Source organism: Panulirus ornatus, chromosome 58 (genome assembly GCF_036320965.1).
Source record: "Panulirus ornatus isolate Po-2019 chromosome 58, ASM3632096v1, whole genome shotgun sequence".
NCBI lineage: Eukaryota > Metazoa > Arthropoda > Malacostraca > Decapoda > Palinuridae > Panulirus > Panulirus ornatus.
The window spans coordinates 24,357,219-24,382,325 of record NC_092281.1 but is presented as its reverse complement, the minus strand read 5'-3'; the positions used below and the strand labels follow the sequence as shown (position 1 = coordinate 24,382,325).

The 25,107-nt window shown below is 46.1% G+C and overlaps 1 protein-coding gene across 2 annotated transcripts in view; it reads right to left on the bottom strand.

Moving 5' to 3' along the window:
* The window catches only part of LOC139766676 (uncharacterized), a 542,423-nt gene that overhangs the window by 219,176 nt on the left and 298,140 nt on the right, over nt 1–25,107 (bottom strand). The window lies entirely within an intron of this gene.

The window sequence follows — 25,107 nt, the reverse complement described above, 5'->3', positions numbered from 1 at the left end:
CACATCACAGTACTGTACCTACCACCACTCAGTACTGCCCCTGCCACACCTTAACACTGGCTCTGCCAACCCTCAGTGCTGCCCCTGCTAAACCTCAGTACTGCCTGTGCGACATCACAGCACTGCCCCTGCTACACCCTAGTACTGCTATCCCCTGCCACACCTCATTATTATCCCTGCCACATCAGAGTACTGCTCCGGCTACACCGCAACACTGCTCAACTGCCACACCTCATTCCTGCCCCTGTCACATCACAGTACAGCCCATGCCACACCTCAGTACTGCTATCCCTGTCACACCTCAGTAATACCCCATCCACACTTCTACTGCCCCTGCTACATCTCAGTACTGCTCCCCTGCCACACTTAATTAAGGCCCCTGCCATATCACAGAACTGCCCTTGCTACACCTCAGTACCGCCCCTGCCACGTCACAGCACTGCCCCTGCTACACCGCAGTACTGTTACCCCTGTCACAGAGTAATGCCCCGGCTACACCACAGCACTGCTCCCCTGCCACACTTCAGTACTGTCCCTGCCACACCTCAGTAGTACCCCAGCCACTCCTCATTACTACCCCTGCGACATCTCAGTACTGCTCCCCTACCACACCTCATTAATGACCCTACCATATCACAGAATTGTCCTTGCCACACCCCAGAACTGCTAACCCTGCCACACCTCAGTACTGCTCTTGCCAGATCACAGTGCTATCCATGCCACCCCTCAGTACTGCCACTGACACATCTCAGTACTGCCCCTGCCACATCTCATTACAGCCCCTGCTACTCCTCTACTGCCCCTGCCACACCTCGTCACTGCCCCTGCTACACCTGTACAGCTACCCTTGGTACACCTGTACGGCTACCCCTGCCACAATTCAGTTCTGCTAACCATGCCACACCTCAGTACTGCTCCTTCCACACCTTAGTACAGCAGCACCTTCCATACCTCAGCACTGCTCCTGCCACACCACAGTCCTGCTGCCTCTGCCACACCCCAACACTGCCCCTGCAACACCTCATTACTGCAGCCCCTACCACACCCTAGTACTGCCTCTGCCAGACCTCAGTACTGCTACCTCTGCTACACCTTGCCACTGCTCCTGCCACACTTCAGTAATGATACCCCTGCCACACCTCAGCACTTCCCCTACGAAACATCAGTACTGTCCCTGCCGCACATCAGTACTGCCCCAGCCACATCTTAGTACTGCTCCAGCCACATCTCAATATCTCTCCCCTGCCACACCTCATTACTGCCACTGCCACTTCACAGTACAGACCCCTGCCACACCTCAATACAGCTACCACAGCCACACCTCAGTACTGCTCCTGCCACACCACAGTACTGTCCCTGCCAACCATTAGTACTGCCCCTACCAGGCTTCAGTACTGACCTTGCCAACCCTCAGTTCTACCCCTGCCACACCTCGTCACTGCCCCTGTCACACCTCAGTACTGTCCCTGCTAAACCTCAGCACTGTGCCAGCTACACCTCATTACAGCCTCTACCACATCTCAGTACTACATCCTTGCCACATGTTATTACTGCCAATGCCATTACATAAATGCCCCTGCCACACCTCAGTACTGCTACCCCTGTCACACCTCAGTACTCCTGCCACATCACAAGACTATCCCTGCCACCCCTCAGGACTGCCCCTGCACATCTCAATACTGGCCCTGCCAACCCTCAGTACTGCCCCTGCCACACCTCAACAATGCCCCTGCCACATCTCAATGCTGACCCTACTACAACTAAGTACTGCTTTCCTGCCAACCTCATTACTATCCCTGCCACATCACATCACTGCCCCTGCTACACCTCGGTACTGCTACCCCTGCCACACCTCATTCTGCTACAGCCTCATCACAGTACCGCCCCTGCCACACATCAGCATTACTCCCCTGGTACACCACATTACTGCCCCTGCCACATCACAGCATGCCCCTGCTACACCTCAATACTGCTCCCCTGCCACATCTCATTACTGCCTCTGCCATATCACAATCCTACCCCTATTACACCTCAGTGCTGCTGCTCTTGCCACACCTCAGAAATGCTCCTGCCACACCTCATTACTGCTACCCCTGCCGCACCTCAGCCTGCTCCTGCCACATCTCAGAACTGCTGCCCGTGCCACATCTCAGCACTCCCCCTGCTACACCTCAGTACTACCTCTGCCATGCCTCAGTACTACTACCTCTGCTACACCTTGCCACTACTCCTGCCACACTTTAGTAATAATGCCCCTGCCACACCTAAGCACTACCCATGCCAAAAAATCAGTTTGTCCCTGCCACAGATCTGAAGTACCCTAGCCACCTCTTAGTACTGCCCCAGCCACATCTCAGTACTTCTCCCCTGCCACACCTCATTGCTGCCACTGCCACATTACAATACAGACCCCTGCCACACTCCAGTACTATTACTCCTGCCACACCTCAGTACTTCTACCCTGCTACACCGCAGCACTGTTCCTGCCACACCCCTTCAACACCTCAGTACTGCTTTCCCTGCCAAAGCTCAGCACTACTTACTCCTGCCACACTCAGTAATGCTGCGGTACTGCTCTTGCCACATCTCAGTACTGCTGCCCCTACCACATCTCAGCAATGCCCTTGCCACACCTCAATACTGCCCCTGTCACACCTCAACACTGAGCCTACCACACAGTACTCCTACCCCTGCCACATCTCACCACTATTCCAGCCACACTTCAGTGTTGCTACCCCTGCTAGACCCCAGCATTGTCCCTGCCACATCTCAGTACTGCTACGCTCGCCACACCTCAGCAATGCTCCTGCCACACCTCTGCACTGTCCCTGCCGCACTTCAGTACTGCAGACCTTGCCACACCCTAGTACTCCCGCTGCCACACCTCAGTACTGCCCCTTCAACACCTCAGTACTGCTACCCCTGCTACACATCAGTACTGTTACCACTGTCACACCTTACACTGCTCCTCCCACACTTCAGTACTGCTGCCCCGGCCACACATCAGCTCTTCCCCACTAACACCTCAGTATTCCCCCAGCCACGTCTCAGGACTGCCCCTGCCACACCTCAGTACTGCTACTCCTGCCATACCTGAGCACTGCTCCTGCCACAATTCAGTACTGCTACCCCTGCCACACTTCAGTACTACTCCTGCCACACCTTAGTACTGCTCACCCTGCCACACCTCAGTACCGCTCCTGCCACACCTCATTACTGCTACCCCTGCCACACCTCATTACTGCCCCTACCACACCTTAGTACTGCCCTTGCTTCACCAAGTACTGCTAACCCAGCTACACCTAAGCAAGCTCCTGCCTCACTTCAGCACTGCTCCTGCCACACCTCAGTACTGCTCCTCCTGCTACATCTCAATGCTGCCCCTGCCACACCTCAGTACTGCTCCTGCCATACCTCATTACTGCTGCCCACACCACTCTCTAGTATTGTCCCTGCCACACCTCAGTACTGCCCCTGTCACACCTCAGTATTGCCCATGCCACACCTCAGTAATGCTACCCCTGCTACACCTCAGTTCTGCTACCCATGCTACACCTCAGCACTCCTGCTACACCTCATTACTGCTGCTTCTGCCACACTTCAATTCTGCTGCCCCGGCCACACCTCAGCACTGCCCCTGCCACACATCAGTACAGCTCCTACCACACCTTGACACTGCTCCTGCCACACTTCAGTACTAACACTGCCACATCTCAATCCCCCTGCCCCTGTCACACCTCAGCACTGCCCCTGCCACACCTCAGTAATGTCCCTTTAGTACTGCTATCCCTGCCACACTTCAGTATTGCTGCCCCTGCCACACCTCAGCACTGACCTGTCACTCCTCAATACTGCCCCTGCCACAACCAAGCACTGCTTCTGCCACACTTCAGTGCTGATACCCTTGCCACACCTCAGCACTGCTCCTGCCACACGTCAGTACTGCTGCACCTGCTACACCTCAGTAATGCCCCTGCCACACCTCACCTGAGTACCCAAGACATCATGTGCCACCTGTATACTCAGAATTTTACCAAATCCTGTTTTTACCTCTTATCTAAAGGTTTGAAATCCATTTATATCACAGAAGATAATTCATCCACACCACGTAAAGTAATCCCTTTACCTGATGTAACATAATCCCTTTACCGGATGCGGTGTAATCACTTCACCTCAGTGTTGTGAATGTAATCCCATTACGTGATGTAGCTTCCTCAGCTATTACAGTACTTAGGTGGCCAGGTAGGCTACGTTGACTCTCAAGTTATTACCGTATTAAACATTTCCCTCCCTTTCCTCTATGTCTTCATCCTTCTTCCTCTCCACCCCCTCCCTCCCTTTTTTCATCGTCTGCTGCATATAATTCTTCTTCTTGACCTCATCTTCCTCCCCTCTGTCCATACCTTCATGTTCCCCCTTTCATATTCACAGTTCACGCCCTCATGTTCCATGCAGTACAGGACGGGTTGTGGGTGGAGGCCATGCATACTTCCTCCGTGTCTTCGACCCTCCCTATCTTCGGCTGTTCAGCCGGCAGTACACACTTGGTGAATTCTTGTCGCTTCCCCCCCGAAATTAAATTCTTCTGCTTCGTTCTCTAAGAGTCTTGAATTCCATCGCCTCCTCTGATGATGTCATACCGAAATGGACCTAATACCGAAATGGACCTACCACAACTAGGAAGGAGGAGATAGATGTTGGGTGATTATCCCTCACACTTTTTTTTCGTATTTCTTCTTTTTTCTCAAACAACAATAAAAAAAAAATACCGACGCCATTGTGTTGGATTTCGAGAAAAAGCTTGAATTCTATTTCCTTTCTGTCTTGTTACAGTTGCTGTTGTTGACATGAGATTCAACCAATCAATAAAAGAGGAGAAAATAAAAGAATATCCGTGTCTCTATGTTCTGTGATTCCTGAGGACGCATGAATGACATTCATGGATACAAAATGAAAATATGAAAGTGCATACGTAGGAATATATATATATATATATATATATATATATATATATATATATAATATATATATATATATATATATATATATATATAATTACTGCGTCCATTCTCTACGTTTGTAGCTCCATGTAAGAAAAAGAAAATGGGAGATCTTTACCGATGACTGCACGAAATATTTTCTTCGTTATAGCAAAGGTCTTTGGTATGAACTTGGCTCAATTTACAGGTTTCTAACCTCCTGCAGTTACTCGGAGAGGGGAGGTGCCCTGGTAATGCAACTTGCATGCCCTAGTTGGACAACCTACGTTGAAGCGCTGAAACAGAAAGCTGGCTGTTCTCACGTCTCGAATTAGCCGGCAGCTGAGGTGAATAAGAAGACGAGAAGCATCCATGTCGTGAAGAACGGAGCGTCTCCGATAGTAGCCGGACCAGAGAGAGGTCTCACTAACCTCTTGTCTCTCTGAGGTCCTAAATAAATATGTACCTGCCTGGGTATCAGTAGACGTGCACAGTCCTCCACCAGCAGCGTGCCTCTCTTTCCGGGCGCATGATGATCCATCCTTAAGGTTCGCCAGCCACTTCCATCGAGGCCTTTGGAGCTGAGCTTCTCCATATACTACAGGATCATTTACGTAAACAGTACTTCTACGGGTCGTCTTCCTGACCACACTGTGCCTGGCGCGCCAACCCCGCCGGAACTCTCTCGCAACTCGCTGCATGTCGAACATGCCGGTCAGCCACTTGTCTCTCGCATGCACACTGGTGTTCACAGTAGAGAGGGGCGGCAAAGTGAGGGAGGCCACAACGATACACAGAGCACGAGGGTCGAGACGAGTGCCAAGGGGGAGGATCCTGAACGTCGAATATGAGGTCATCTGATCCGCGAGGTCTACCTTAGAGCATGAGGACGGGAGTTCCTCCTGCAAACATTGTCCTGATCTAACATGGAGGATGCCTGCGGCACCATGGTTGGGGTACTGTGCTTTCGCCACTGGGGCGGGGAAGGGGTTATCCCACCTGTTTTGCTCATATGCCCAGGGGAGAGGTAGGTCTGGTCTGGGTAATCTATTCGCGGAATTATTCCAGGTCTTGCTTGATCTGGATCGCATACACCTGTGGAGTCCCACGGGCCTCCGGCAGGATTTCATACGCGAGGCCGCTGGAGGCTGCAGTAGAAGACAGGAAAGCTAGTGTGTATGTGTATATGTATATATATATATATATATATATATATATATATATATATATATATATATATATATATATATATATATATATATATATATATTAACATCCCTGGGGATAGGGGAGAAAGAATACTTCGCACGTATTCCCTGCGTGTCGTAGGAGGCGACTAAAAGGGGAGGGTGCGGGGCGCTGGAAATCCTCCCCTCTCGTTTTTTTTTTTTTAAATTTTCCAAAAGAAGGAACAGAGAAGGGAGCCAGGTGAGGATATTCCCTCAAAGGCCCAGTCCTCTGTTCTTAACGCTACCTTGCTAACGTGGGAAATGGCGAATAGTATGGATGGATACATTATTATCATTATCATACTTTGTCGCTATCTCCCACGTTAGCGAGGTAGCGCAAGGAAACAGACGAAAGAATGGCCCAGCCCACCCACATACACATGTATATACATGCACGTCCACCCACGCAAATATATATACCTATACATCTCAATGTACACATATATATACACACACAGACATATACATATATACACATGTACATAATTCATACTGTCTGCCTTTATTCATTCCCATCGCCACCTCGCCACACATGGAATAACAACCCCCTCCCCCCTTATGTGTGCGAGGTAGCGCTATGGAAAGACAACAAAGGCCCCATTCGTTCACACTCAGCCTCTAGCTGTCATGTCATAATGCACCGTAACCACAGCTCCCTTTCCACATCCAGGCCCCACAGAACTTTCCATGGTTTACCCCAGACGCTTCACATGCCCTGGTTCAATCCACTGACAGCACGTCGACCCCGGTATACCACATCGTTCCAATTCACTCTATTCCTTGCCCGCCTTTCACCCTCCTGCATGTTCAGGCCCCGATCACTCAAAATCTTTTTCACTCCATCCTTCCACCTCCAATTTGGTCTCCCACTTCTCCTCGTTCCCTCCACCTCTGACACATATATCCTCTTGGTCAATCTTTCCTCACTCATTCTCTCCATGTGACCAAACCATTTCAAAACACCCTCTTCTGCTCTCTCACCCATACTCTTTTTATTTCCACACATCTCACTTACCCTTACATTACTTACTCGATCAAACCATCTCACACCACATATTGTCCTCAAACATCTCATTTCCAGCACATCCACCCTCCTCCGCACAACTCTATCTATAGCCCACGCCTCGCAACCATATAACATTGTTGGAACCACTATTCCTTCAAACATACCCATTTTTGTTTTCCAAGATGACGTTCTAGACTTCCACATATTTTTCAACGCTCCCAGAACTTTCGCCCCCTCCCCACCCTATGATTCACTTCCGCTTCCATGGTTCCATCCGCTGCCAAATCCACCCCCAGATATCTAAAACACTTCACTTCCTCCAGTTTTTCTCCATTCAAACTTACCTCCCAACTGACTTGTCCCTCAACCCTACTGTACCTAATAACCTTGCTCTTATTCACATTTACTCTCAGCTTTCTTCTTTCACACACTTTACCAAACTCAGTCACCGGCTTCTGCAGTTTCTCACCCGAATCAGCCACCAGCGCTGTAACATCAGCGAACAACAACCGACTCACTTCCCAGGCTCTCTCATCCACAAATCCACAACAGACTGCATACTTGCCCCTCTTTCCTAAACTCTTGCATTCACCTCCCTAACAACCCCATCCATAAAGAAATTAAACAACCATGGAGACATCACACACCCCTGCCGTTAACCAACATTCACTGAGAACCAATTGCTTTCCTCTCTTCCTACTCGTACACATGCCTTACATCCTCGATAAGAACTTTTCACTGCTTCTAACAACTTGCCTCCCACATCATATATTCTTAATACCTTCCACAGAGCATCTCTATCAACTCTATCATATGCCTTCTCCAGATCCATGAATGCTACATACAAATCCATTTGCTTTTCTAAGTATTTCTCACATACATTCTTCAAAGCAAACACCTGATCCACACATCCTCTACCACACCTGAAACCACACTGCTCTTCCCCAATCTGATGCACTGTACATGTCTTCACCCTCTCAATCAGTACCCTCCCATATAATTTCCCAGGAATACTCAACAAACTTATACCCAATTTATCGACAAACTCTAGGGTATGATGAACAGCTGGGTAAACTGTGAACCGGTTGCCGCTACCAGTATTCAATCTCATACGAACCCTGTCCCTGGGCTACTCATATATGCGTCACGCTCAGTAATGCTAGCCGCTACATCACGCATTGAGCATCGCTATCATTACATTTCTCTCTCTGTGAGAGTTCTCATTATCATACCAATCATTACTTGGCTGATAGTAGTATTCTGTCACTATAGTCTTTGAATTCGAGTTTCTCGTCTATAATTTCTCCTAAATCTTTGACGTTCGCTTTAATTTTTTCAATTTACTCGAATCTATGTAAGCTATCACCGTTGCACTGTTAATCAGTCCATGAGTTATCTGTTCCAAAGTCTTATCTGAATTCCATTCAGGTTCTTATCAGTTCACTAATAAATGGTGTCTATTATTATATGTCTATTTCTTTTTCTTATTTCTCTTCTCATCCCATTATTGGCTCACTCTAGTCTCAGTCGACAGAACATCCGACGATACTTAACCTCACATTTCACTGTTGATGTCTGACATCATTATGACCAGCAGCAGTGCAAGCTAATACCCTTCCTCCTTGTGGCGCCCCTAATGGAACAGCGTCTTCTTTAGACATAGTCCCATGTACTATGTCTTTTGAATGTTCAGTTGGACAGAATATATTTGATTCATATTCCTAGATTCACCTTCAATATTTCATTTTGCTACTTTCTTCACGATATTCCTTAAATTCATTCGACAAATGCTTTAGCAAAGTCGAGGGAAAACGGTGTCCATTCCCCTTCCTTGCATGTGTTTCGTAAATGATAATATGTCAAAGCAAAAGGTTACGATCGTGTACTTTTAGCTGGTGCAAATATTCATGAGTTGGCCCTTGTTTACATAATTGTTGTTGATTAGATTTTGCCCAGTGTTCTATATTTTGTTTCACTCCTTCAGTCTTTGTCTTCATTGTTTGATTCCATCGCTATTTTTTCACTACCTTAATTCCATCTATACTTCCAAGTTTTCCAACCTTTCATTTCATCTGCTTCACGCAAACTTTTTCTCCTTTTTCTTTTCCCACTCTCATCTTTTCCAACGCTGTCCTCTTCTCTTGGTATCTTTACCTTTGCATTACTTTCATTATTCGGTGGTACTAAACGAGACTTGTGTTCACTTGTAGTTAGACCATAAACTCGCTCCACATTTTCTTTCCTATAGGTCGATTTCCAGACTTCTCAGTTAAAGAGTTATATCTTCCTCCATTTTTACCTTATAATCCTTCCATAATGAAACATGAGGACAAAACATGTCTGATAATATGAGAAACTTGAAAAAATAAAACATTCCTTATTATGAAACCTGAAAACGAAACATGTCTCATAATGCAAGACATAAAACCAGAATAGTTCTCTTGTTGTGAAACTTGAAATCAAAACAAGTCAGGTGATCTGAAACTTGAAACCAAACTGAATCTCGTATTATGCAACCCAAGGCCAATTAAAAGCCTCATTAACATGAAATACGCACTCAAAACGAGTCTCATTAACACTCATGATAAGTCTCATTATCATATACATACGCCGCATACCCGGTCCGTAATGAGGAGAGACTAGTGGTCAATATACGCCCACTCTGGCGGTGCTGATGCGTCAGTAATAACAGGCAGGTGGGGGGTCAGCAGGACAAGAACGTAAACAGACTGCCTCATGCATGATGAGTGAGTGGTTGGTTTTTTGATGTAAAGAGTCACACTGCTGAGCCACACTGCTCGCTCTAGAACCATACTATGGGCGAGTCATTACCATACATCATACGCAAGGTTTAGCTGTAGGTGAGGTGTGCACAGACGAAAACACACACACGTGAGGATTCTAAACTGAGTTTCTGAAATTAACTATATATATTCACGGGTCGTCCTGCTGCTTCAAAGGCATCTGGCTTAGGCTGGTATGTGTGTGTGTGTGTGTGTGTGTGTGTGTGTGTGTGTGTGTGTGTGTGTGTACACAGAGGAGTGAGCCTCACCCCCCATCCTCGACCCTTGTTTACAGCCTCCCTTCCTCGCCCCCACCCCTTCCTCCCACTCGTCCCCCTTGCCCCACTCTAATGGACCACGTGACAGGGCGAAAATACTACCCCCCACCCCTTGTGATGCGACTCCTAGATTAGTGAGGAGTTCGTTTGACCTTTGAATACCGTCAGCTTGCAGTGGTTCCCCCTCCTGTACAGTTCCTGTTGTTTTCTGTCTGTCAATACGTAATATATATACATACATACATACATATATATATATATATATATATATATATATATATATATATATATATATATATATATATATATATATATATATATTCCGTCCTTGCCACAGGAAAAATGAAACACGATAAGTTCCCAAGTGCACTTTCGCGTAATGATCACATCATATATATCTGTTTATGTACGTATGTGTGTAACTGCATTATGCCCGCTCGAGGTTACTGCGCGAGCGAAACGTCAACTTTGGAGAGGCTGCATCAGTCTAGCCAAAGAGCCTCTGTCCAAAGGAGTCCACATTTCCCTGCAACTGGAAGTAGCGCAGGCTTGAACTTGGAGGAACTTTTTAAGTAGCACCCGGATCAATTATGAATAAGTGAATATTTATGAATGTATTTAGGTACGTATGTACGCAAGTATGTATGTATATGAAGGAAGTGGTGATGATAATGTTGTCGGAGATGTTGGTGATGATGATTATTGGTGTTGATGATGATTAATGGTGGTGATGATGATTATTGGTGTTGATGATGATTAATGGTGGTGATGATGATTAATGATAGTGATGATGATGAAAATGATGATGATAATGATGGTGATGATCATTAATGATGATGATAATGATTGATATGAGTAACGGTGGTGATGATGATGATTAATGGTGGTGATGATGATTAATGATAGTGATGATGATTAATGATAGTGATGATGATGAAAATGATGATGATAATGATGGTGATGATCATTAATGATGATGATAATGATTGATATGAGTAACGATGGCGATGATGATTAACGGTGGTGATGATGATTAATGGTGGTGATGATGATTAACGATGGTGATGATGATTAACGGTGGTGATGATGATTAACGGTGGTGATGATGATTAACGGTGGTGATGATGATTAATGGTGGTGATTATGAGTAACGGTGGTGATGATGATTAATGGTGGTGATGATGATTAATGGTGGTGATGATGATTAATGGTGGTGATGATGATTAACGGTGGTGATGATGATTAATGGTGGTGATGATGATTAACGGTGGTGATGATGATTAATGGTGGTGATGATGATTAACGGTGGTGATGATGATTAATGGTGGTGATGATGATTAACGGTGGTGATGATGATTAATGGTGGTGATGATGATTAACGGTGGTGATGATGATTAATGGTGGTGATGATGATTAATGGTGGTGATGATGATTAACGGTGGTGATGATGATTAATGGTGGTGATGATGATTAACGGTGGTGATGATGATTAATGGTGGTGATGATGATTAACGGTGGTGATGATGATTAACGGTGGTGATGATGATTAATGGTGGTGATGATGATTAACGGTGGTGATGATGATTAATGGTGGTGATGATGATTAATGGTGGTGATGATGATTAATGGTGGTGATGATGATTAACGGTGGTGATGATGATTAATGGTGGTGATGATGATTAACGGTGGTGATGATGATTAATGGTGGTGATGATGATTAACGGTGGTGATGATGATTAATGGTGGTGATGATGATTAATGGTGGTGATGATGATTAATGGTGGTGATGATGATTAATGGTGGTGATTATGAGTAACGGTGGTGATGATGATTAATGGTGGTGATGATGATTAATGGTGGTGATGATGATTAATGGTGGTGATGATGATTAATGGTGGTGATTATGAGTAACGGTGGTGATGATGATTAATGGTGGTGATGATGATTAATGGTGGTGATGATGATTAACGGTGGTGATGATGATTAATGGTGGTGATTATGAGTAACGGTGGTGATGATGATTAATGGTGGTGATTATGAGTAACGGTGGTGATGATGATTAATGGTGGTGATGATGATTAATGGTGATGATGACTAACGGTGATGATTAATGGTGGTGATTATGAGTAACGGTGATGATTAATGGTGGTGATGATGATTAACGGTGGTGATGATGATTAATGGTGGTGATGATGATTAACGGTGGTGATTATGAGTAACGGTGGTGATGATGATTAACGGTGGTGATTATGAGTAACGGTGGTGATGATGATTAATGGTGGTGATGATGATTAATGGTGGTGATTATGAGTAACGGTGGTGATGATGATTAATGGTGGTGATGATGATTAATGGTGGTGATGATGATTAATGGTGGTGATGATGATTAATGGTGGTGATGATGATTAATGGTGGTGATGATGATTAACGGTGGTGATGATGATTAATGGTGGTGATGATGATTAACGGTGGTGATGATGATTAATGGTGGTGATGATGATTAACGGTGGTGATGATGATTAATGGTGGTGATGATGATTAATGGTGGTGATTATGAGTAACGGTGGTGATGATGATTAATGGTGGTGATGATGATTAATGGTGGTGATGATGATTAATGGTGGTGATGATGATTAACGGTGGTGATGATGATTAATGGTGGTGATGATGATTAATGGTGGTGATGATGATTAATGGTGGTGATGATGATTAACGGTGGTGATTATGAGTAACGGTGGTGATGATGATTAACGGTGGTGATGATGATTAATGGTGGTGATGATGATTAATGGTGGTGATTATGAGTAACGGTGGTGATGATGATTAATGGTGGTGATGATGATTAATGGTGGTGATGATGATTAATGGTGGTGATGATGATTAACGGTGGTGATGATGATTAACGGTGGTGATGATGATTAATGGTGGTGATGATGATTAATGGTGGTGATGATTAACGGTGGTGATGATGATTAATGGTGGTGATGATGATTAATGGTGGTGATGATGATTAATGGTGGTGATGATGATTAATGGTGGTGATGATGATTAACGGTGGTGATGATGATTAATGGTGGTGATGATGATTAATGGTGGTGATGATGATTAACGGTGGTGATGATGATTAATGGTGGTGATGATGATTAATGGTGGTGATGATGATTAATGGTGGTGATGATGATTAATGGTGGTGATGATGATTAATGGTGGTGATGATGATTAATGGTGGTGATTATGAGCAGTGATGATAATGATGGTGATGATTAATAGGGATGATGATGATGATTAATGGTGGTAGTGATGGGAGTCACACTCACCTTCCGTTGTTATATTGTTGAAATCACTTTCTATAATTTTCCTCTTGGATGCTGAAGTCTGGACAACAAAAAAGAAAAAGCCACAAACAAATACAGCCAGGAGACAAAAAAAAAAAGGGAAATGCAAAATTCATACAATATGAAAGATACGAAAAAAAATGTTACTTTCTTCTCCATATAAACAACAACAAAAAAAATGTTAGTAAATCATTCGTTGATTTACAAGTAAATTCTCCCAGGCTCCACTACCGTCATCTCTCGAGAAGGTCAGTAAGTCATCTTGCTGCATCTGCCTGTACCACGGGCAAGCTGGAGGCCCAAGCCTCCAACCACACTCCTGACGTATACTTAAGAATCATATACACCGGCGCCTCACCCGCCACGTTTATATATATATATATATATATATATATATATATATATATATATATATATATATATATATATATATATATATATATATATATATTCTTTCTTTTTCTTTCAAACTATTCGCCATTTCCCGTGTTTGCGAGGTAGCGTTAAGAACAGAGGACTGAGCCTTTGAGTGAATATCCTCACTTGGCCCCATTTTCTGCTCCTTCTTTTAGAAAATTTGAAAACGAGAGGGGAGGATTTCCAGCCTCCCGCTCCCTCCCCTTTTAGTCGCCCTCTACGACACGCAGGGAATACGTGGGAAGTATTCTTTCTCCCCTATCCCCAGGGATGATATATATATATATATATATGTATATATATATATATATATATATATATATATATATATATATATATATATATATAGCGTTTCATCCTCCAAATAATGATAAGCATTTCACTTCTCCAGATTCACTTTAGCGTTTTACCCTCCAAACCAATTTCGCGCTTCACCCTCCAAAACCAAATCCACGTTTCACCCTCCAAATGTACATCTGTTTACCTGGTTAAGATTACGGACGGACGGGCGTGTGACAGACAGACACACAGACGCCCTGGACACAACCTGGGCACACCCGTACATCACATGGGGGGTCACCCACACCACCACTTGGCCCACAACTGATTGATCTAACAGAAGAAAATCATGTAGACTGTCCTCAGAATATACGTATACGTACAGAAGAGCATCAAGAGGAGGGAGAGAAAATATATATAGAGAGAAACACACAGACAGACAAATGGAAGGATGAAGGACCCCTTCTGTTCCCATCACTTGAGTTCTACAAGACTCACCATCAAACAGGTTAATGACTCAAGCACAGAATCTGTTTTCAAATTTTCTGTGACAATAAAGAGGGAAAAAAAGTAATGTCAGTTGGACGATGAAATACAAGAGGTCTGGGAGTCCGTGTTCACTTCCGGGTTCGGTTTTTGCCCCAGTAACTGGGGACCTCTCACGCTAAGGAGCACAGAGTGTGGTGGAACAGCATGGTCGAGGAAGGGGGACAGGGTGGAAGGGAGGGAGGACGTTGGGGCAGAATGTTGGGGAAGGTTGCTTGGGGAGGGGGAAAGGCGGGGGGAAGAATCTTGGAGCAGGGAATTGGGAGGATATTGGAGCAGGGTGTCGGAGGGCGGGGTGGGGTGTTGATGGACGACTGGGGAAATGATGTTTCGTGATAAGTCTATGAACCAGGATACTGGGAGAGGTGCGTGGCCCAGACACTGTCCTGCTGACGTACAGAAAAAAAAAAAGAGTGTGTAAGTGGATGGGGAAGTGAGTGAGGGGAGGGAGGAGTGAGTGTAACACTGGTACCTAATCAACCTCCAGGTGTAGACTTGGAAGGGTGTGGCGTGTGTACCGTCGTACGCCACGGTGCCACAAGCAGCCCATGCCCCCCGCACAATCTCAGCGCCCCCATAGATAGTCCCCAGAGACAGAGATAACTCCCTCTCCGTAAAGTATAAACAGGTAGTTACAAACGGGTTATTACACACACACACACACACACACACACACACACACACACACCTGCCTCATTACGACACCTGGGGCATCAGTGTCAAGATACACACAGACCGGTTACCGATCCCACAATATCCCACAGTGGATTGCTGGGTATCCCTGGAGTGAAGTGCTGAGCCTGGATGATGATGACGATGATGATGATGATGATGATGATGAGACGAAATAGGATGATTATTACGTCATCATCGTCATCATCACAGCCGTTGTGCAGTGGATCACACCCAGCTGACGTGCCCTGGGTCACACCCAGCTGACGTGCCCTGGATCACACCCAGCTGACGTGCCCTGGGTCACACCCAGCTGACGTGCCCTAGATCACACCCAGCTGACGTGCCCTGGATCATACCCAGCTGACGTGCCCTGGATCATACCCAGCTGACGTGCCCTGGATCACACCCAGCTGACGTGCCCTGGATCACACCTAGCTGACGTGCCCTGGATCACACCTAGCTGACGTGCCCTGGATCACACCTAGCTGACGTGCCCTAGATCACACCCAGCTGACGTGCCCTGGATCACACCCAGCTGACGTGCCCTGGATCATACCCAGCTGACGTGCCCTGGGTCACACCCAGCTGACGTGCCCTGGATCATACCCAGCTGACGTGCCCTGGATCACACCCAGCTGACGTGCCCTGGATCACACCCAGCTGACGTGCCCTGGATCACACCTAGCTGACGTGCCCTAGATCACACCCAGCTGACGTGCCCTGGATCACACCCAGCTGACGTGCCCTGGATCACACCCAGCTGACGTGCCCTGGATCACACCCAGCTGACGTGCCCTGGATCCCTCCCAACATTAACAGACTTAAGACAGCAGCCAGACGAGACCTTCCACTGTAACCATAATGCGAATACATCTTAACATTCTACCAGGTTACAACACCTGGATGACGTCAACCAGTGGTGTGTGTGTGTGTGTGTGTGTGTGTGTGTGTGTGTGTGTGTGTGTGTGTGTGTCTGTGTGTGTGTGTATGTGTGTGTGTGTGTGTAAGAGAGCGAAGGGGGTTTAAGCAACCACACCCCCCACCGTTCCTTGCGTGATAATCACCTCTCCAGATAAGAAGCAACTCTATTAATAATTTCACTTCGCCACCGTCTGCCGAGCCTACCCCACCTAGTTCACAGCCTCCCTCTCAGCACCTCCTGAGTCAAGGACATCAATATGAAGTCGAACACACATTTACACAGCCATCACTCACAAGGGATCGCTAACTGGAAGACCTCCTGTGTCTCACAGATCCCCACAGTCGACAAATCCACAGTATCTCGTGAGATTTATAGTCCGTCCTCACCACCCAGATCCCCAGCTTACTCCTTGAAAAGTTTGTTACTTAGGCCTACACAGACACAGGCAGTTCCAAAGACCCTAAGCAATTAGCTAATGTGGAAATCGCCTCTTCAGCCCCACTGCCTCGTCGGCTCCCTAGACTGTATCTACTGCAGCCACGAGAGACGACAGAGCTGTGTAGCTCTCACCTTTACCAGCTTCACCAGAGCTTTCTACCAACTCAGCAATAACATGATCCTCAGCGATGAGTTGCGTTCACGTCGCGTTCCACGGTCGGCTGAGTTGCCTTAGTGAACGCCGTGGGACCGTTCGCCTCCGAGGGGAGCCACCTCCACCATCCAGACCCCTCAACCTGTGGCGTGCCACACAGCACAGAGATGATGTGTCGGATGTCTCCGCCTGAGGGAGAGTGCGCCGATGACTCTACCGCTGGTGTCAGCGTCAGAACAACTCTCCCGACTGTCGTCAGTCAGAGCTAAGACACCGTGAGCTAAGTCACCATCAGCCACACCAAGATGGCAGTCATGCCCATCAAAGTCTCCTCCCCCCAACCCCAGTGTCCCACCCCCAACTGTTTCACAAGCCCCAGCCGCCTCCAGGCTGTGCACTCACTCCACCAGGCTTTTCGGCGTCACTCTGGGCGATAAATCATGCCGGAGGGAACACGTCAGCGCCCAGCATGACCTCCTCCAGTTATCGCCTCTACAATCTCCGTACACTCAAGACTCTTGGCCTCCCGGTGCCGCCTGAACTCGAGAACATTTATACCACTTTCATTCTTCCCAAAATCACGTATGCCTCCCCCTGCCTGGTCTTAACCCCTTTCCCACCACACAACAGGCAGGCACAACAGGGGCTGCTAGAGAAAAGAGGTGCAGAAAAGAGGCCTCGATCGGTCTCATCCCACGTATCATGAGGCGCTCAGTGTACTAGGCCTCCCAACTCTCTCCAGTTTCATCCGACACTTCGTAAAGTTATTGCACCATCCCCGCCATCATCATCTCCTGTCATCAGAGATCCATCCACCCCCTCCAGTTGCAGTTTGGCACCACAACATCATCGAGCCAATCCGTGCTCGTACAGACGGGTACAAGAACAGCTTCATTCCAACCATTGTTTACATCATCAGTAAACAGCAGACTGCCACTCCACTTCTGATATAAACACTCTGCTTAATCTACCCAACAGGGTCATAGCCCTAATCGTGGTCTGTATTGTGCCTACTGCGTCGTTATGTCGCAATCCTCTAACTAAAATGCATTTAAAAAGAAGTTCATTATCGTGACGAATATCATTATATTTCTTATTGTCTCTTATGGGAGATGAAACAGCAAGGGCAGCTGAATACCCTAGTTATGGCCATCTTACACACACACACACACACACACACACACACACACACACACACACACACATATATATATATATATATATATATATATATATATATATATATATATATATATATATATATATATATCCCAGCCCAGAGCAGGTATCCACTTATCGACCAGCTAGCAACAGGGGAGGATAAACAGCTTGGTTAGCTGTAGACCAACTTTACTGTTATGATTTCTGTTACAATTATCATTATTGTTCTTCTGATCGTTACACACACACACATACACACACACACACACACACACACACACACACACACACAGGTACTCGGTTAGTGGGTCATATGTGGCCTGGTGAGAGTGTGTGGTGGGTGAGGGGGGAATGATGCCTCGCTACCTGTCATGTGTGGGGAAAAGAAGTGACGTGTGGTGAGGAACTCGGGGGGAGCAGGGTGGGAACTGAGAGAGAGAGAGAGAGAGAGAGAGAGAGAGAGAGAGAGAGAGAGAGAGAGAGAGAGAGAGAGAGAGGAATATCTCAGAAGTACAAGAAAACCTCCAGTTCAAGGCCATGACACACGGGTGGGGGGGATAATAATAATACGAAAAAAAGTAATCCTAGATAAGCATTGGACGAACGAGAGGGGAAAAAATGAGATAATAAGCGAAAATAACTAAGATTTAGGAAACGACACGACACGACGCCCTGGCGGGAAGGGTTTGCACGCGGGTCTGGCAATACCTGCCCTCAACCTCTGCAAGGCTGCCCGCTCGTCTGGCAACGCTGCCCACACTTTGCTGCGCACTGTCCCTTCAATGTCAGTGCCAAGGCTATGTTAGGGTGCGGGGGGGGGGAATGGTTGGGGGGTGAGGGAGGGGAATGGTTGGGGGGTGAGAGAGGGGGGAGAGGACAAGAATACCCGCGGTGAGGAAGGTGGGGAGAGAGAGAGAGAGAGAGAGAGAGAGAGAGAGAGAGAGAGAGAGAGAGAGAGAGAGAGAGAGAGAGAGAGAGGATGCATCAAGGGGACGAAATATCACCAATGAGCCAGGCTGGCGTGTAGCACCCGCTGGACGGCTGTGGCCCGTGTGAATCATACGGGTCTCATTGCCACTGGGCACATCACGTATTCGTCAGGCCCTTTTGGCGTTCTCCTGGAGCCGTATTTACCTGAGAAGAACTGGGTGTATATACGGGAGGGACTAAAAGGGTCGAGGAGTGGAGTGGGAGAACTGAGGAATACTAGGTACTTGGAGGACTGTACATTTGGGGAAATCTCAGTACAGGGGAGGCCTGCGTACTGGATGGTACTGGAGGGGTGGAAATTGGGTACTAGGAACATTGGATACTGGGGAGGAGGAGAACAGCATTTCGTTCAGGTATACAGAGATAAGAAGCTTAGAGAATCTCTCGAATGGAAAAATCCATCAGTCTATCTATCTATCTATCAATACGCAACTAACCCATGCCTTGTCAACATTTGGTCGGATCTTCCTACGCATTTACGTTCCATTCCCACGTTTGTGTGTCGCGTTACGACGATGACGTACCAAAAAAGAGGTAGTTGACAACAACACCTTAAATGTCTCGACAAACACTTCCCATCAGGTCCAAGACTGGCGTTATTTACGCCTCCTTCTATATCATTTTAAACGTATTTTTCTCCTCTTTTTTCTGACATTTAAACGTATCTGTTCTCTTCTTTATCCTCCTATTCAAATGTATCTGTTCTCTTTTTTCTGCCATTTAAACGTATCTTTCCTTCTCTTTTTCTCTGCCATATAAAAGCAACTTTTCTCCTCTTTTTTTTTCTGCCATATAAACGTATCTTTTCTCTTCTTTTTTCTGACATTTAAACATACCTTTTCTCCTCTTTTTTTTTCCTGTCATTTATCGCATTCTATATTCCTCCCAGACTTCGTTCTGTGTTTCTGATCTCTTTTGGTAACAGAAGAGTGCCAGGGATCCGTGATGTCCCACTGGGTTGTTCCTGCCTGGAATCCCTCTTAAGATACTTCGTATTCTTTCGTACTGTGAGGGAGGAGGAGGGGTGGGGGGAAGAAGAATCAAGAAATGTTCATTCCAGCCTAACTCTTGAGGCTACAGACCCACTGAGACAGTGTACGAATCGGTGATTCATTCGTAAGTTCCTGGTTTAGATAGTCGACTACAGGTGACTGATTCTCCCAGCTATGTTTGTGTGATTCACTCAGCCACGCGTGTATGATTCACTCAGCCACGCGTGTATGATTCACCCAGCCACACACGAATCATTCACTCGGCCACGAAAATACATCCACTTACTCACGCACGCTCGATTCATCCGCGTGTCCTAGCATCATTCGTAACGCTCACTCAGCGTGTCTTTGGAGAAGGAGAAAGAGAACATCAGGAGCCAGACAGCTAACCCAGGAAGCCAACCCAGGCAGCCAGACAGCTAACCCAGGCAGCCAGACAGCTTACCCAGGGAGCCAGACAGCTAACCTAGGAAGCCAGGCAGCTAACCCAGGCAGCCAGGCAGCTAACCCAGGGAGCCAGACAGTTGACCCAGCCAGCCACAAAGAAAACTCAACGTTACTCAGTTACCTAAGCTATTAAGACGGCCAAGTTCAATGGCGTGATACAGAGCTTTCGAGGATACAAGCGAGGCGGGGAGACGGCCAAGTTCAACGGGGAACTTTTAAAGGAACAAGCCCTGAGGTGCAAGTGTTCAACAGACTGAAACAGAACGCTCGGGGTACAAGTGAGGAGAGATGCTCCAAGTTCAAGAGAGTGAAACAGACACTTTAGGGGAGTAACCGTGAGACGCCTAAGTTCATCAGAATGAAACAGGACCAACGAGGAACTAACAGAGCGATGCTCCAAGGTCATCAATATGGAGCAGCCAAGTTCATCCTGTTGAAACAGAGCTTTTCAAGAACAAACAGTGAGATGCTAAAGTTAAACAGAGAGAAACAGAACCTTCGAAGAAGAAACAGGGAGGCAACCATGTTCAGAAGAGAGAAGAGTAAAAGAAAAACTTGGAGGGACGAACAGCGAAATAAGTCAATCCAACACACTGTAATAAACGTGGAATCACAGAGCAATGAGAGGGTCAGAGCAGTGGGGACTAGAATGACTGATTACTGATTACAGATGCGTCTATCTTAACCGTATATTAGAAAATATAAACACTTCTGTTTCAGGTCTAATTCACTACTCCCCCCCCTAATCTAAGGTTGTCAGATTTTACAGTCAAGAAACACATGTAGCCAGATCCACAGAGGGAAACAAAATTAGTCAAGTCAATCGAGTAGCTTTTCTGTGGCATTTTAACCCAAAGTCCTTCAGCAAAGACGTTACGACTCCTGGGTGTGATCGCCTGGCCTTTTAAACTGGCCCTTTAATGTCAAGCCAAAGGCCACGCCATAGGATACCCAAGGGTCAGACCGTCTTGCTCAAAGGTTAGAAAAAGAACAGTTTCTGTAATGTATTCCTGTATCAGACATAGTATATAGAATGACAGTGCCCTCCTTGTCCTGTGTGTTTAAATGATGAGAAGGCTTTACTTGGTACACGCAGACTTAAATGCAATTTCAGCTGCAGGATACAAATGTATTTTGTACTCTTCTCAACTCCCACGCAGGCTCTTAGCCTTTCACTGGAACTTGCAATATCTTTCCATTCCAGTCTATTTGCAAACTTTCCAGTTTCTCTTAATTCCAGGAAGCCAGGTACACAGTACACAGGGTCTCCTTTACTCCACCTTCCAACCTAGTCCATTATCACTCTCGTGGCCTTGAACTACCCCCAGACCTCTGTATATACTTCCAGATATAATCTTAGCTGATATAATCGATGTCCAACATTCATGTTTAGCTTCATTTCAACGAAACATCTCTCCATAACTTCAATGGATTTGCAGAGTACTAAGTAAACAACTCGTGCTTTTGAAAAGAGAAAATCTTGAAGTAAATTTCTTTAAGTTAGTCATACTAACTGGAGAAGCCATGGAGGAAAAGCAATCGTTCTGAGTCAAGTGAGAGACAGTAGGAGATTCACAAGACTGAATCAGTGGGCTTTGAATGAAAAAGCCTATGTGCATGGGAAGCAGAAAATATCTTTTCCTCTGAACACTGTAAAGGAAAATGGATTTCTCAAGAACCCCAAATACGTGTAAGATGGGAGGTTCACATCAACATTTCCAAAGTTGTATGTAAAAAATATAGAATTAAAATCCGTATCATATCTCATATATATCATATCACTAGAGGAAATGGTACGAATACACTTCACTGGTAAAGAAGCCAAGCAAACACACGATCCACCTAGCTAGCCACATGTACATAACAACTCAGCAGCCCCTAACACTTGATTCCCACCAGTATGCAAGCATGAATCACTCACTTGGGTGGAAAAAAAATACGCTGCGCAACGGGAAGCTTGGAGCACGTTGTTGTTGTTGTGATCGGTGGCGGTATTTGGCAAGTGTTCAAAATGTTACCACCAGGAGGTCATGTCAATATCATATAGACGATGGTATTGCCGGAACAACACCTTTGTTTTTCGCTTCACATTTTTTGTCGTGTGTGTTCTTCTTGAGATGTTTGCTGACATCTTTTCCCCGCCTGAATGATATCATAAAACTTGTTATAGTTTTGAACGTTGACAAGTCATCTTATAAAAATCGAAACAATATGGAAACTCAACGTTATAGTAACTGGTTTGCAATTAAAACAATTGGTGATTGTACTATCAATATAAAAAAAAAAGATTCACTCTATTCATCACAAAATTTCGTTCATGGTACTGGATGTGCGAATCTTTGCGCTGGCAGAGTAAGAATATTTCAGTGGACCTCTACCGGTATGGCCAAACTTCGTATTCCAAGTGAAGGTGATCCAGTGTGGCAACACCTACCCACATCACTCGCTTCAAAATATATGACTAACCGTCATTTTTTCCCCCCTTCCTCCGTTACACCGTCGATGGAAGTGTCGAAAAAATCTTGCAAGTGGGTAACATTTTACAGAGAATGTGACCATCACATTATCACAAACACCTACAGTACCCCTTAAAACCCCTGGGTCACAGTGGTGCAATTATTAAGCACGACGTCTCTCTCTCTCTCTCTCTCTCTCTCTCTCTCTCTCTCTCTCTCTCTCTCTCTGCACGGTGAAGCGACACGTAAGTACGATCATACGAGCCTTGAGCATGATTGCTTGGCCTTTGACCTAATTCTTAAGGGTCAGGTTTAATGCCAGGCCATAAACCCACTGGCTGTACCATCGTGCTCAAAAGTCGTACCGAAGTGCTCATGGGTCGTCCCGTCGTGCTCATAGGTCGTCCTGTCGTGCTCATAGGTCGTCCTGTCGTGCTCAAGGATCGTACCGTCATGACTGAGGGATCGTACCGTCATGGGGAGGGATCGTACCGTCGCCAGACCACCAGCCTCCCCTCCGCTCTCCTCACAGATGGCTAGCGTGAGTGAGGTGGACCTCCTCCTCCTCCAGCGTGAGTTACCATGCTCATAATTTGTGGGATGAAAAGAAAATTTTTGCTTATCTTGGTGAGACGATACATAAGATGACTCACTCGAGAACAAACTACAGCCGTAAATATCACGTTTATGTTAATGGAATAAAGTCCAAACACAGTTTATGGCCGAGATACGATTCTCGCCCACCTCCAGAACAGAATTGGATACGATCTTTTTTTTCTCTCCCTCGCCCATCGTCTACAGCCTCTCTATTGGCTTCATCTTGGTCGGGAACTTACCTTTAGGGCAAAGTGAACTATCAATCAGAACCATGTAACACTGGCATCATCTATTTACGAAGATATTTATCTTTTTTTTTTGTAATCTCCAACCTATTCTTGCTCTACCCTAAGTCAGGTTTGATTACGGTTCGTCAGATAAGCTTAATCAGGCGCAGCTTATCAGACAAGCTTAGGTGAAGTAAGGAATCTATTCTACACCTCCGCTTCTCTCGTGATTGGTATTCCCATACAATTTTCTCTCTGTCTATCTTCCTGTCTGTCTATTTAGGTGTCTGTCTCTATCCATCTCTATCAGTTTCCTCTTCCCTTGTGTGTGTGTGTGTGTGTGTGTTTGTGCGCGCGCGCTAAGTTAGCTTGTGTGTATACAAGGAAACAAATGGAAGCCTCGGTGAAGAGGGTGGATGGGAAGTTAAAAAAGGTTGAGATAAGGTGAAGTGGAGATGGAGTGAGTATTTTGAAGGATGTTTGCGACGCGGAGGTACGCGAGGCGAGAGGGTCATGGCAAGTGGTCTGGTGAAAAGAGAAGAGGTGGTGAAAACCTTGGGTAAGATGAAGTGTGGCTAAGGGGACGGGGCGGCTGGGACTGCGATACAGTTTCATAAGAAGAGGGGTGACTGTGTTGTTAACTGGATAGTTGGAATTTTCACGTATTGCAACCTCTCTCTCTCTCTCTCTCTCTCTCTCTCTCTCTCTCTCTCTCTCTCTCTCTCTCTCTCTCTCCCCATCGGCTGACGATGACACAGCCGAGCCTAAGGCGACATCTTGCCCGCGGTGTTACCACCTGCAGGTGGGGGTCCACGAACACAGCAAGTGATATTCATGATATGATAAAGTACGTTCTCCCCAATATAATCTGGATGACACTTCAAGTATTGAATGAAAAGATCTCTCTCTCTCTCTCTCTCTCTCTCTCTCTCTCTCTCTCTCTCTCTCTCTCTCTCTCTCTCTCTCTCTCTCTCAACTGAACTTGTGCATTCGATTCAAATTCAATATCAATACCTGATACTACATGCTCGCAATGTACTCCTCATTGTCCACGCTTCTTAAAGCCTTATACCCCCACGAAAAAGTGCTGTATTTGAGCATCACGACGCACAAGCTAATCTATGTTAATGCCTCTACTGGATATGATTATGTGCGACGAAAACACCACTCTGCATCTTAATTCATTCCACTTGTAG